The sequence below is a fragment of the Cynocephalus volans genome, chromosome 1 (assembly GCF_027409185.1).
Source record: "Cynocephalus volans isolate mCynVol1 chromosome 1, mCynVol1.pri, whole genome shotgun sequence".
Lineage (NCBI taxonomy): Eukaryota > Metazoa > Chordata > Mammalia > Dermoptera > Cynocephalidae > Cynocephalus > Cynocephalus volans.
This window is the reverse complement of record NC_084460.1, coordinates 111,127,320-111,140,349: the sequence shown is the minus strand read 5'-3', so window position 1 is coordinate 111,140,349 and position 13,030 is coordinate 111,127,320.

Genomic DNA, 13,030 nt, shown 5'->3' with positions numbered 1-13,030 from the left:
ACACCTTAGTCTTTAGGTCATCAGTCTCTGATGTCAGAGAATATACGTTCTCACTTTTTTGTCCTCCAGGGACAGTGTTATGGTGAACAATGAATCAACACATTCAACGTGATGTTGTAAGGAGGCAGTCACACAGTGCTAGGAGAGCAGAGAGCAGGGACATTACTCCCAGCCCAGGAGGACCTAGCAGTAGCTGCCTTGCCTCTGTTCTCTCTCCCGTCCAATTCATCCTCCACTCTTAACCAGTCATTAAAAGCTTCTAATGGGTCCCAACATGGGCAGTGTGCTTTAATGATAACAATAGCGAACATTTAATGAGCACTTAATATTGGGCACTGCCCTTAATATCTTACATGCATTATTTTATTGATAGTGTCAACAGACCTGGAATCTTGGTCCCAACATTGCCAATATCTATGTGTGTGTTTATTAGACAACTAATTCTTTCTTTGCTGTTTCCTCGTCTGTCAAACGATGAGGCACATCCAACACTGAAGGGCAAGTGTGGAAAGGGCACCCTCATTCAGTTGCCAGTTGGAGTAAAAACCAGTATAACCTATTCATTTTTTATTTTGATTTTTTTGGTGGCTGGCCAGCGTGGGGACCAAAACCTTTGACCTTGGATTCAGCACCACCTTCTACCGATGAGCTAACTGGTCAGCCCCAGTCCAACCTTTTTAAAAGTAATGATGCAATTCCTAGTAAGATTTAAAATGTGCATGTTCTTTTATTTAACAACCTAGCCTCTAGGAATCCATCCTAAAAGGATAATAGCAAGAGTATATGAGGACTCATGCACAAGGATGTTTATAGCAGCATCATTTGTAAAAGCAAACACATTGAATCATCATAAATGTCTATCAACAGAAAAATAGTTGAAAACATATCTAGTCTGTGGAATACTAGACTGCAAATGAGGTATGGAGTTGGGAATTCTTTTCACAGTATATTTTTAAATAAAAAACAGGTCCGTGTATATGCCATAATTTATTTTCTATAAATATATGTGTGTGTACATGTACGTATACATAGATATATTTCATTTAATTTAGGAAAATATCTTGATTGATAAATATTAACAGACTGGAGGAGAAAACTTTCACTTCTAAAATTTGTAAAAAGAATTGGGAGAGGATAATCTTTACTTTTTTGAGCTTTTGGAACTTTTCAAATGCAGGTAAACTAACGCCTGCCTTCTAAAGATGATGGATCTGGATAAACAGGAGACTATTGTTCTCCCGATTACTTACCATTACCTAGAGGAGTCTGAAGGCTGGGCTGAGGAGAGATTTTTGCCATGCTGGAACAGTTTGGGAGGGATGGATGAGGACTTGAGATGGGAGGGAAGTGAGAGAAAACCCCCTGAGAAAGCATGAGGCTGGGGCCATAACCCTGGGTCAGTGGAAACATCCTAGCAGGATTCTCATGGAGAAGAGGGACAACATATCTACTTTGCAATGTTTGACTTGCTATAATGCCCCCTACCTCTGTGCCCAACCCCAGGTCCTCTTCAATAAAGCCTATTTCATACACATACATGCAAATATAAAAATTAACAAAACAAAACAAAATAATGACAAAAGTGACTTAGATGATCTCTAAGCTCCCTTCTAACTAAAATTAGAAGGTGATGTGGGAAGAGGGTTTTTCTCAGGGTAAAAGGCTGATTCTGCCTTTAAAGGGCTAATGACCCTTTAATAGCTTAATGATCATGTGCGAGCCCTTGGCCTGGCCTGACTTGGCCAGGTACTGAGCACTGGCAGGAGAGCCCTGCCCAGGCTAATTGATCTGTTTCTGTCCTCTGACAGGCCCTGGGCCGGAGTCAGCACATTCTCCTGTGTGCACAGATCTCCCCCATTTCCTGAGCTGAGCAGGTCAGGCATGCTGTACGTTGTCCAGTGTCCTGTCCTCATGGTCTCCTCACTTCTCTTTTCTCTCTCCAGACTTTTCTCTCATGCCCACTGCAACTGATTTTCCCTCTTGATGTCTGTGCCTTTCTCTCCTTTTAACCAAACTTCCTTCCTTCCACCCTTCTTTCCTTCTTCCCTTCCTTCCCAGTCTCTTATTGCTGTCTCTTATTTCTATACCCCCACTCCAGACTCTTCCTCTTTCCTGTCCACAAGGACTTTCTGTCACTCCCCACCCTATGCCAACTCATCTTTCACCAACATGTAAGAATCCTCCCCTTTATTTTTCTGTCTGCAATGTTGGATAGAAGTCAGATGGCTTTTTGCGTAATCTCCCTCTTCTCCTCCTCCAAGCATCTGAGCAAAGAGGCCATACTCTTTCCAAAACTATTTCAGGTACCACTCCTGGTGCCTGACCCTTGCCGCATTCCCCTCCCAATGGCCAGGTTGACCAATACAGAGAACAGATCCAGGCCCCTGGTCAAAGCCAGTTGGGGATTGGTTCTGGGATACCGTCCTGCGGAAACCACCACCCCAGTCTTTACGAGTTGTCTTCTTGCCTTTTCCTCCCATCTCCTGAGCCTGGGCTGGGTCCCTCCGTGTATTCAGGCCAGCCACGAGTGATGAATGAGTGCTATGATTCACAGCCATAAAGACATAAGAAGAGAGAGCCAAGGCAGCCAAGGCAGATCTGCCTGTTCTTTCCTGATTCCTACTACACATAAACATAAACAGAAGCCACTGCTTAGCTCGCTGTCACTCTGAGGGGCTTCTGGGGCACAATCAGGATACAGATGAAGTTCTTCTTTCTTCCATTCATTTATTCAATAAACATAACTGAACAGCATTTCTGGCCTTGGAAATAAAGATACAAGGATGTTCCCAGTCCTCAAAGAGCTCACAGCTTAACAGAAGAAATGGACCTGTACACGGGGAAATTGGAAAAGCTGCAGGTAATTGCTAAAGGAAGTATGGATAAAATGTCATGGAATATACACTGACCATGGCTGATGGGAAGATACCCAGAGAAGGGGACACTTGGGCTGTCTTAAGTTTTTGCACAAAACAAACAAAACAACCATTTGTGGGTATGCAAGGCAGTCAGAGGGACTGGTATTAGTTACAAGAGAAAAGAAACAAATAATTTGGAAAAAGAAGTATGAAAAATGAGGGAAGTCCTAACAAAAGCTAATGATCAAAGATTTAATCCACCACACCCCCCACAAAACTCCACTGATATTTTTATTTAAAGTGGTTGTATATTAATCGATCCCTAAGCCCCCATTCAAGGTGGGACATCCTAAAGCCAGAGGAATAAAGACATGGTAGAAAAAAGATTTAGAACCAAGAAGGTTGAATTATAGTTCTTCCTTTAACATGCCTCTTTGAGGAAATCCCTTCCCCTTTAGCCCTCAATTATATTCTGAGGTCCCATCAGCTTTCGTATATGTGCTGCCGAAGCGAGCACATCATCAGCTTTCAATGTGATGTTGGTTTCTTGGTCTGACAGTGGTCTGGTGGGTTCTGCCATGCCCCTGCCAACTGGATTTTCTGTGTGCCCCACGTCAGCCCTATGTTCCTAAAGCCACAATCTTCAGGGAAAAAGCTATGGGGTGGATTTCACACATTTTGTGAATGAGGAACAGAACAATGTGTGGGTCCTATCCCTCCCACCCCCAAGCCAGTGGACATAAAGAGGCAGATAAAAAACTTGAGTTATGTCTTTAAAAGGGTACTAAAGTATATGGAATCCTACAGCAAGAAGATGACCCAGTTCAGTTCCTGATTTTAAGGATGAGGAAACTGAGGCCCAGAAAGTGCAAGTGATTTGGCCAAGTTTTCATAGCAAGTCAGTGACACCGCGAGGACTCAGAGGCCTGCTCAGCCATCTGACAGTGCTCTTCTTATTACACCAAACAATCCCAGGTCTCCACCTCAGTTCCTTAGGAGCTCCCTGGCCAGTTTGCCTTCTAATTCTGACTCCTAATGCCAATAGCGAAGCTCTGTCCTTGACCAAGATGCAATACCCTCTAGAGAAGATGTCAAGGGCCACTTCGAAGTGTGCACTGGTGAGTTCATGAGAGCTGTCACCCTTCTTCAGCATGGGCTGCTGAGGATTTCTCCAACAGGCAGGTGTCTCGTTGGCAAAGGCCAACAATTCTTCATGCAAATGGGCTTCTGGGGGAAGATTCTGTTGAAAACCTTGAGACACAGCAAATTCTTCTCTCACGCACACAGAGTATGGGAGGAGGCACAGTGAAGAGGTAGGGAGGAGGAGATGGAGAAAAGGTGTATTTGTTTGGTAGAGGACACACACCTTTCAGTTTCAACCTGGACACTTGACATGCACAGAGTCACAGTTCCTCCTAACCCTCAGGAAAGAAAACTGATCTTTTAGCCACTGAAATAACATGACTGAGATCAGGAAGAGTGAGTGGAGAGTCATCACTGTGGACCTTTATTTATATAAATAATAATTTTCCAGTGGGAACTGTGAACTGTCTTTGTCTCTTCTATTTTTAAGTGCTAATTACTTCTGATTTTGTTTATGTAGGCGGAGCTAATAAGAACATTTGCTTCCTAACCATTGAACTTAATGTATCTGTTTTTGGACACTGGTGATTTATTTTTGCACACATGCTCCCAATTGGTGCTAATTACTTTAAAGGATCAGAGCTTCTATTCCAAGAGGAATGACGACAGAATGTCAATTTGCAGTCTGTGAGCATAATGTCCCAATTATCAATGCATTCCAGACCAGAATGGACTTGGCACCTTCTTGAAGGAAATTGGCTTCATTTTTATCAGCTGGGCCTTGGATATAGCTTTATTAAAACTTGCTTTCTAGTAACTTGTGGGTGTGCCTATACTTTCCTCTGTCTCAAAGGCCATTTAGTGTCACGTCAGTGTCCCAAATGCCTGCCTTTCAATTTCCAGCTCAAATACTTCTCCCTCAGAGCCTTCTCTGATCTCTTTGGCTGAATATACATTTTACATCCTATGAAAGTCCCAGATCACTGCTGAGTCCTTCCTCAAAGGACTTAGCACTTCCAACATTGTATTGTAATCATTTATTCACATTCTTATCTCCCTTCTACAATATAAACCTTTTAGTGACAATACCTTATCTGAGTTATCGTTGTCCCCACTGCACACTGAAACTTTTCCTAGTGCCGTGTGCATAATAAATGTTTTATATGAGGGCTCTTCAAAAAGATCATGAAAGATTGGTGTTATCTTTTAATTTCATTTTCCATGAACTTTTTGAAGTACCCTCATATATTGATTTATTGAGGGTTTTGTTTTTTTTTTTAATAGCCTACTGCTCCAGAAAGATTTTAAGATAGATTTAAATAAATATTTATGAAAAAAGAAATAAATGCATGTATATACACACAAATAAAATGACTAAAGGCTATGATAAATATATGAAACAAATCTGAATAATACAAAATTTAATTATCATGCCTAGAAAAAAACAAAAATTGTTCTGTGGGGGATGGTTGCGGGGTAGTGACAAAGGATTTAAAACTTGACCACTAACACCAAAGAAACCCAAATTTCTGATATGGTATTTGCTCAACACAAATGTTTTGATGAACACAAAAATGCAAACCGTCCCACTGGAGTGTGGGGTATATCACTATTATTTGTCCGTTTCTGTTGCTTCTAACAAAATACATGGAACTGGGTAATTTGTACAAAAACAAAATTTATTGCTTACAGTTTAGGAGGCTGGGAAATCTAAAGTCCAGGGAACACATCTGGTGAGGGTCTTCTTTGGTGGTGGCTTTACAGGAATGCAGGGGTCTCACGTGGCAGAAAGTGGCAGAGCAAAGAGAGAGAGAGAGCGCCTCATGAACTCTCCTTTTAAAGCCCCCAGAACCACACCCGTGACCATCATTAAACCATCAACTTACTCACCTCTTCAAGGCCTCACCTTTCAATTACCATCATAGGATTTCCTACCCTTAACAGTTACAGTGGGGATGAAGCTTTATTGAGTTTGTGGAGTGGGGGGGGAAATTCAATCCACTGCAGTCACTGACTACGAAGAATGAATGTGAAGCAAATTGTGACCAAGGAAGTATGGCCACAGAGCAAACAGGTTCACCCTAATTTGTTCATTTACCATTTGCTTATTCATCCAACAAACTTTTATTGAGAAGCCTCTGTGTGAAACACTGTGCTTGCAACCGTGGACACAAAATTAATAAAACTTCCCAGTTTAGCTGGTTAGATCGGGGGGCAGCAAACTATGGCCAATGGGTAAAATCTGGCTCACTATCTAGTTTTATAAATAAAGTTTTATTGGAACTCAACCATGCCAATTTATTTATGCATTGTCTAAGGGTGCTTTCAGTCTACAATTGTAGAGTTGAGTGGTTCTGACAAAGACCATATGTCCTGCAAAGGCAAAATATTTACTGTCATTTGTCCCTTTACAGAAAAATTTTGTTGACCCTGATTCAGACCCTGATTTAAAAGTCATTAAAATACACTGGAGACAGTATCATGTTGGGGAGACAACACAGTCCTGGAAAGTCAAGGAAGGCCCCAGGGGGGCAGGGACCATGTATGTCTTGCTCACCAGTGTGTTACAAGTGTCTGTATGGTGCCTGGCACATAGCAGGTGTTCAGTAAGTATTTGCTGAATGAATAAATGAATAAAGTTCCTCCTAAGGTGAGACTAAAAGGATGATTGGAGTAGTCTAGGAGAAGTGTGGAGGGATGGGTACAACACGTGCAATGACCTTGAGGCGAGACACAGCCAGATGCCATGGAGAGCAGATGTAGTTCAGGTGGAGGGAGTATGGCATTTCAGAGTAGGGTTTGGGAGTAAGAAGAAGACAAGGCTGGAAGGTAAGCAGGACTCAATGCAGGCAGGGCCCCCTAAGCCTCATTTTGGAGTTAGGACTTCATCCTGAAAGCCATTGATAAATTTTAAGCAGGATAAGTACAAGTTCAGAAAGACCACTTAGGCTGCCTTGTGGAAAATCAATTAGAAGAAAGGCAAGTCAAGGGCAGGGAGCCTGGTTAAGAGCTATGGCAGAAATTTAGGAGTCTACACATAGGTAGTGGCATTGGGGGTGTGGATCAGTAGACTGATGTGAGAGACTAGGAAGTAGAGTTGGTAGGACTTGGTTATTGAGTGTTGGGGGACGGGGAGTCAGCAAGGGAGAGTTAAAGATGATGACAAGGTTTCTGTCTTGAGAAACTGGGTGGAAGGTAGGGTCCTTCACTGAGATGGGGAATGCATAAAAAATAAAAGACTAGGGACAGAGGAAGATATTGGCTCAATTTGGGGCATGTTGAATTCAAGATGTGTGTGAGACCTCCAGGAGGAAGTAAAATATGCTCAGGTGAGTAACCTGGTCTAAAGATCGAAAATTGGGAGTCATTAGAATCTAGAGAATAATTAAAGCCTTAAGAGTAGATGAAATTCCCTAGAGAAAATGTGTAGAGAAACTTCCAAACTCATTCTATGAGACCAGCATTACCCTAACACCAAAACCAGAAAAAGACACAACAAAAAAAGAAAACTACAGAACAATATCCCTAACGAACATAGATGTGAAAATTCTCAACAAAATACTAGTGAATAGAATCCAATGCCACATTTAAAAGATTATTCACCATGATCAAATGGGATTCATCTCAGGGACACAAGTATGGTTCAACATATGCAAATCAATAAACATGACATATCACAGTAACAGAATGAAGGGAAAAAACATATGATCATTTCAACAGATACAGAAAAAGCACTTGATAAAATCTAACAACAATTCATGATAAAAAACACTCAACAAATTAGGTATAGAAGACATATACTTTAACATGATAAAGGCCATATATGACAAACCCACAGCTAATATCATACTGAATGGTTTCAATTTTTGAAGGCTTTTCTGCTAAGAGCTGGAAAAAGTCAAGGATTCCCACTTCCCCAACTGTTATTCAACATAGTATTGGGAATTCTAGCCAGAGAAATAAGGCAAGAGAAAGCAATAATGGTTATCCAAATTGGAAAGGAAGAAGTCAAACTATACCTATTTGGAGATTACATTATCATATATATATATATATGTATATATATATATATATATATAAAATCATAAAAACTTCACCAAGAAATTACTAGTACTAATAAGTGAATTCAATAAAGTGTCAGGATACAAAATCAACATGCAAAAATCAAGTGTTCCTATGTGCCAATAATGAAGCATCTGAAGAAGAAATCAAGAAAGTAATCCAGTTCACAATAGATACATAAAATGAAACACCTAGGAGTAAATTTAACCAAGGAGGTGAAAGACCTCTACAATGAAAACTATAAAACATTGGTGAAGGAAATTGAAGAGGACACCAATAAATGGAAAGATAGCGCATGTTCATGGGCTGGAATAATTAATATAATCAAAATGTTCATATTGCCCAAAGCAATCTACAGATTCAATGCAATCCCTATCAAAATATCAATGACATTCTTCACAGAAATAGAAAAGAACAGCCTTAATATTTGTATAGAACCACAAAAGACAATGGATAGCCAAAGCAATCTTAAACAAAAAGAACAAAGTTGGAGGCATCACATACTACTTGACTTCAAAATATACTATGATGCTATCATAACCAAAACAGCATGGTAGTGGCATAAAAACAAATAAATTGACCTATGAAACAGAACAAGGAGCCCAGAAATAAACCCACACATTTATAGCCAATTGATTTTTGACAAAGGTACCAAAAATATACAATGGGGAAAGGACAGCCTCTTCAATAAAGGGTACTGGGAAAACTGGATATCCTCACGCAGGAGATTGAAACTAGACCCCCTATCTCTAACCATATACAAAAACCAATTCAAAATCAAATAAAGGCCTAAGTTTAAGACCTGAAACTATGAAACTACTAAAAGAAAACAGGGAAAATACTACACAAAATGGTAGTAAGCAGCACTTTTTTCAACCAGACTACAAAGGCACAGGCAACAAATGGGACTACATCAAACTTAAAAGCTTCTGCACAGCAAAGCACACAATCAGCAAAATGAAAAGACAACCTATAGAGTGGGAGAAAGTGTTTGCAAGCTGTGCATCAGACAAGGGTCTTGTATTAGCCTGTTTCTGTTGCTTACAACAGAATATCTGAAACTGGGTAATTTATAAAGAAATGAGATTTATTTCTAACAGTTTCAGAAGCTGGGAAGTCCATGGTTCAGGAAACACATCTGGTGAGGGCCTTCCTTTTGGTAATGACTCTATACAACAATACAGGATATCACATGGTAAAAATGTGCTGAGCAAGACAGAGCTAAGCTTCTCACTCAATCTCCTTATAAAGGCATCAGAACCACTCCCACTATTCCACAAACGGATCAATCCATTCACAAGGGCATAGTCCTCACAATCTAATCACCTCTTACAGGCCCCACCTCTCAAGAAGCATAATAGGGTTTCCCACCCTCTTAGCACTGCTACAATGGGGGTCAAGTTTCAATGAATTTTGGAGGGACATTCAATCCACAGCAGGGATAATATCGAGAATATATAAGGAACTCATACAGCTCAACAGAAAAAATCAAATAACCCAATTTAAAAATGGGCAAGGGGCCGGCCAGTTAGCTCAATTGGTTAGAGCACAGTGCTGATAACACCAATGTCCAGGGTTTCATACCTGAACCATCCAATCACCAAAAAAAAAAAAAAAAAAAGTGCAAAAATGGCCACTTGGCATATGAAAAAATGCTCAACATCACTATTTATCAGGGAAATGCAAACTAAAACCACAGTGAGATATCTTAGTCCAGTGAGAATAGCTATTATCAAAAAGACAAAAAATAACAAATGCTGATGAGGATGCAGAGAAAAGGGGACTCTCCTATATTGTTGGTGAGAATGTAAATTGGTACAGCCATTGTGGAAAACAGTATGGAGGTTCCTCAGAGAACTAAAATTTGAACTACCTTATGACCCTGCAATCCCACTGCTGGGTATATACGCAAAGGAAATGAAATCAATATATCGAAACACTCCTATGTTCATTGTAACACTATTCATAGTAGCCAAGAGATGGAATCAACCTAAATGCCCGTCAACAGATGAATGGATAAAAAAAAAACTGTGAGATATATACATAATGGAATACTCTTCAAGCTATAGAAAACAATGAAATACTGCCATTTGCAGCAACATGAATAGTACCTGGAGACCATCATGTTAAGTGAAGTAAGTCAGGCACAGAAAGACGAATACCACATGATCCCACTCACGTGTGGAACCTTAAAAAAAAAAAAAAAGTGGTTCTCATAGAAGTGGAGAGTACAGTAATGGTTACCAGAGGCTGGGGGAGGAGCAGTGGGGGGAGGAGAAGTTGTGGATTAATGGGTACAAAGCTATGCTGTCTACACTAAGTGAGCCATTGTGCGGTATATGTGTGTATTGAAGCAACACCCTGTCCCCCACAAATATGTACAAATAAACATTAAAAATTTAAAAAGAAAAGTACAAAGAAGATTTTTAAAAAGAGAGAATATAGAGAGTGGGAAAAGAAAAGGGTCAAAGAAAAAAATTTGAAAACTTGAGGAGCACCAACATTTCATAGAAGAACAGAGCTCAAGCAGCTCTTAAAAGAGACTGAGAAAGAACATCCAGGAAGATTGAAAGAAAAGCAGTAAAATTCAGTGTGACAGAACCAAAAGGACACGATCTAGGCATGGTCAAGAGTTTCTAATAATGAAGAAACATCTAGTGCAATAAAAATTGAAGCAGAGATAGAGCCAGGACAAATTTACTATTGCCTTTTGTGACAGGAGCTCTGATAGAACGGTGAGAGCAGAAGCAGTGAGCCAAAACGTGAGCAGAAGCAGTGAGCCAAAACGTGAACACGGGAGGAAGTGCCGAGAGTACGCCAGACTGTCCGTGAAGGGTCTCAGGTAGCAGGACAACTGCTGGAGGTGCACAGAGGGAGGCTTGTCTCGTTGGCTCGTTTGTTCCTTTCTCTCTCTCTCCTCCCCCCCCTTCTTTGTTAGGAGAGATTTGATTAAGTTTAAGCATTAACTGGGAGGAAACAATAGTCTAATTTTAATAAATTACTAGGAAAACTTGGCTTCTGCAGATGACTTCACAAGTTTTGTCCCTTTAAGAAAAGAAAATTCAGTAACCTAACTTGTTCTCTTTTTCTACATTGTTTCCAAGAAGCTTAGAATCAAATTCAGTTCCCCCTAGATGACTGGTAGTATTTACTGCCACTTCCTTCACCTGCTTTCTGTTCTGTTTTATATAGAAATATCTTATCTTTAAATAATAATTATCATGAGCCATTTGCGAGGACTTTCACACATGATATCTCCTGGCACCTGTCCTCCATTCAACACATATTTAATGAGTGTCCACTGTTGCCAGTCACTTTACACTGTGTGGCAGACACAATGGTCAGTGAAACAACACAGTTGCTGCTCCTATGGTCTAGTTGAAGAGACTGGCATTAACTGAACTATTGTACTAATGATTACAAATTGTGGCAAGTGGAGCAAAAGAAAGTACCAGAAGCCCTAAGAATCTAAGGGGCCCGGAAAAGTGTCCTTGCATTCTGAAGGATGAAAAGAGACTTGGAGATGGCTAGGGTGATAACCTCCAGTTAGAATGAAATCTCCTCCGTAGAAACCCTGTAACTGATCATTCAGTACCTGTGTGGATCCCTGCAGTGATGGGAACCAACACTGCATTTCTAGACAATACTAATAGTCAAAAAAAGAGCAGAATTGCCACACAGTGCAAAGTGCCTCTAACCCAGAGGTCTATACCTTGAGCCCACACAGGATAAGCTAAACTTTTCTCTAGTATGGACTTAACAACTGGAAGATGGCAGCAATTAGTCCCCATGTATACATACTTACAGATAGATCTGTTGTCTCATGGTTGAAAACATAGATTTTTCAATTTTCTGTTTTCTGTTTCCAGATGATATTATATCAATAGAGACTTCTAATTGTTTCCATTCTTAGCTTCTTCTACAGAAATGCAACTTCTTGTTCCCAAATACAGAATTGTTAGCTAGATACCTGATGACCCAGAGGGGGAAAAAAAACTATGTCTTTCAGCTTCTCTTGCAGCTAGATGCAGTGGATTGCTGGTAAATGTTTAATAACCAGCTGTTATTGAAGAAAAAATAAAAAGATGTAGCATTTGCCAATTCCATGATGTTAATTATCCTGTGACCAATTTCAGGCTACCACATGACTCACAACAATCGGCTGTCACACATCCTGGGAGTGGGCTCCAGCATATCAATGGGTAGGTGGGACCAGAAGACAAAATTCTCAGTGGGATGTGAGTGGAGCCAATGCACTTCCAAGTTGTGACTTAAGTAGGAGACCTTCATGTCCCCTTGTCCTCCTTCCAGTGGTCTGGAACATGCACATGGTGGAGAGTCCCTTTTACACCATGCAGGTGGTACAGAACAACAAGTTAGCAGGAGCCTGGCTTCCCAACACTTTAGAGCTACCTTACTAGCCCTAATCTCCTTTTGGGTGTTTTGTTTTTTATGTAAACAAGAAAAATATTTCTAACTGGCCTCAGCCATTATAACTTTACATTTCTGTTAAAATAGCTGAATCTGTATACTAACTGATATAGTCACGTCACAGAACGGCAACCAGACCACTGCTCTAACGTCATGCAAAAACCACTACTTACAAGGCACAGTGTAAGCAGGTCAATTAGACTTGCTCCCTGCTCTTAAGGAGCCCAGCTGGGGCAGAGATGGCAGGTACACAAACTGCTATGATGCAAGAAAAGAGGTGGTTAGTGCTCTAAAGCAGGACAGATGGTCAACAGTCCTCTAAAGCAGGGCACAGGCTTTAAAAAGGGAATCATTCTTATTATCATGAATGAGGTGAAATTTGAACTCATCTTTCAAAGATAGAGTTCTGACACCAGAAATGAGCAGCAAATCATTTCAGGCACAGGGATTCTATTTTTCATTCAGAGTTTTGATTCCAATTATTCTGAAAATGTGATCTTTCAGAAAGTTTTTAGGCTGTTATTTTTCTTCTTTTATAACAGCACAAATTAATATTGTGAAACTATGACAAAAATGTTTCAAACATTTGAGAGAAT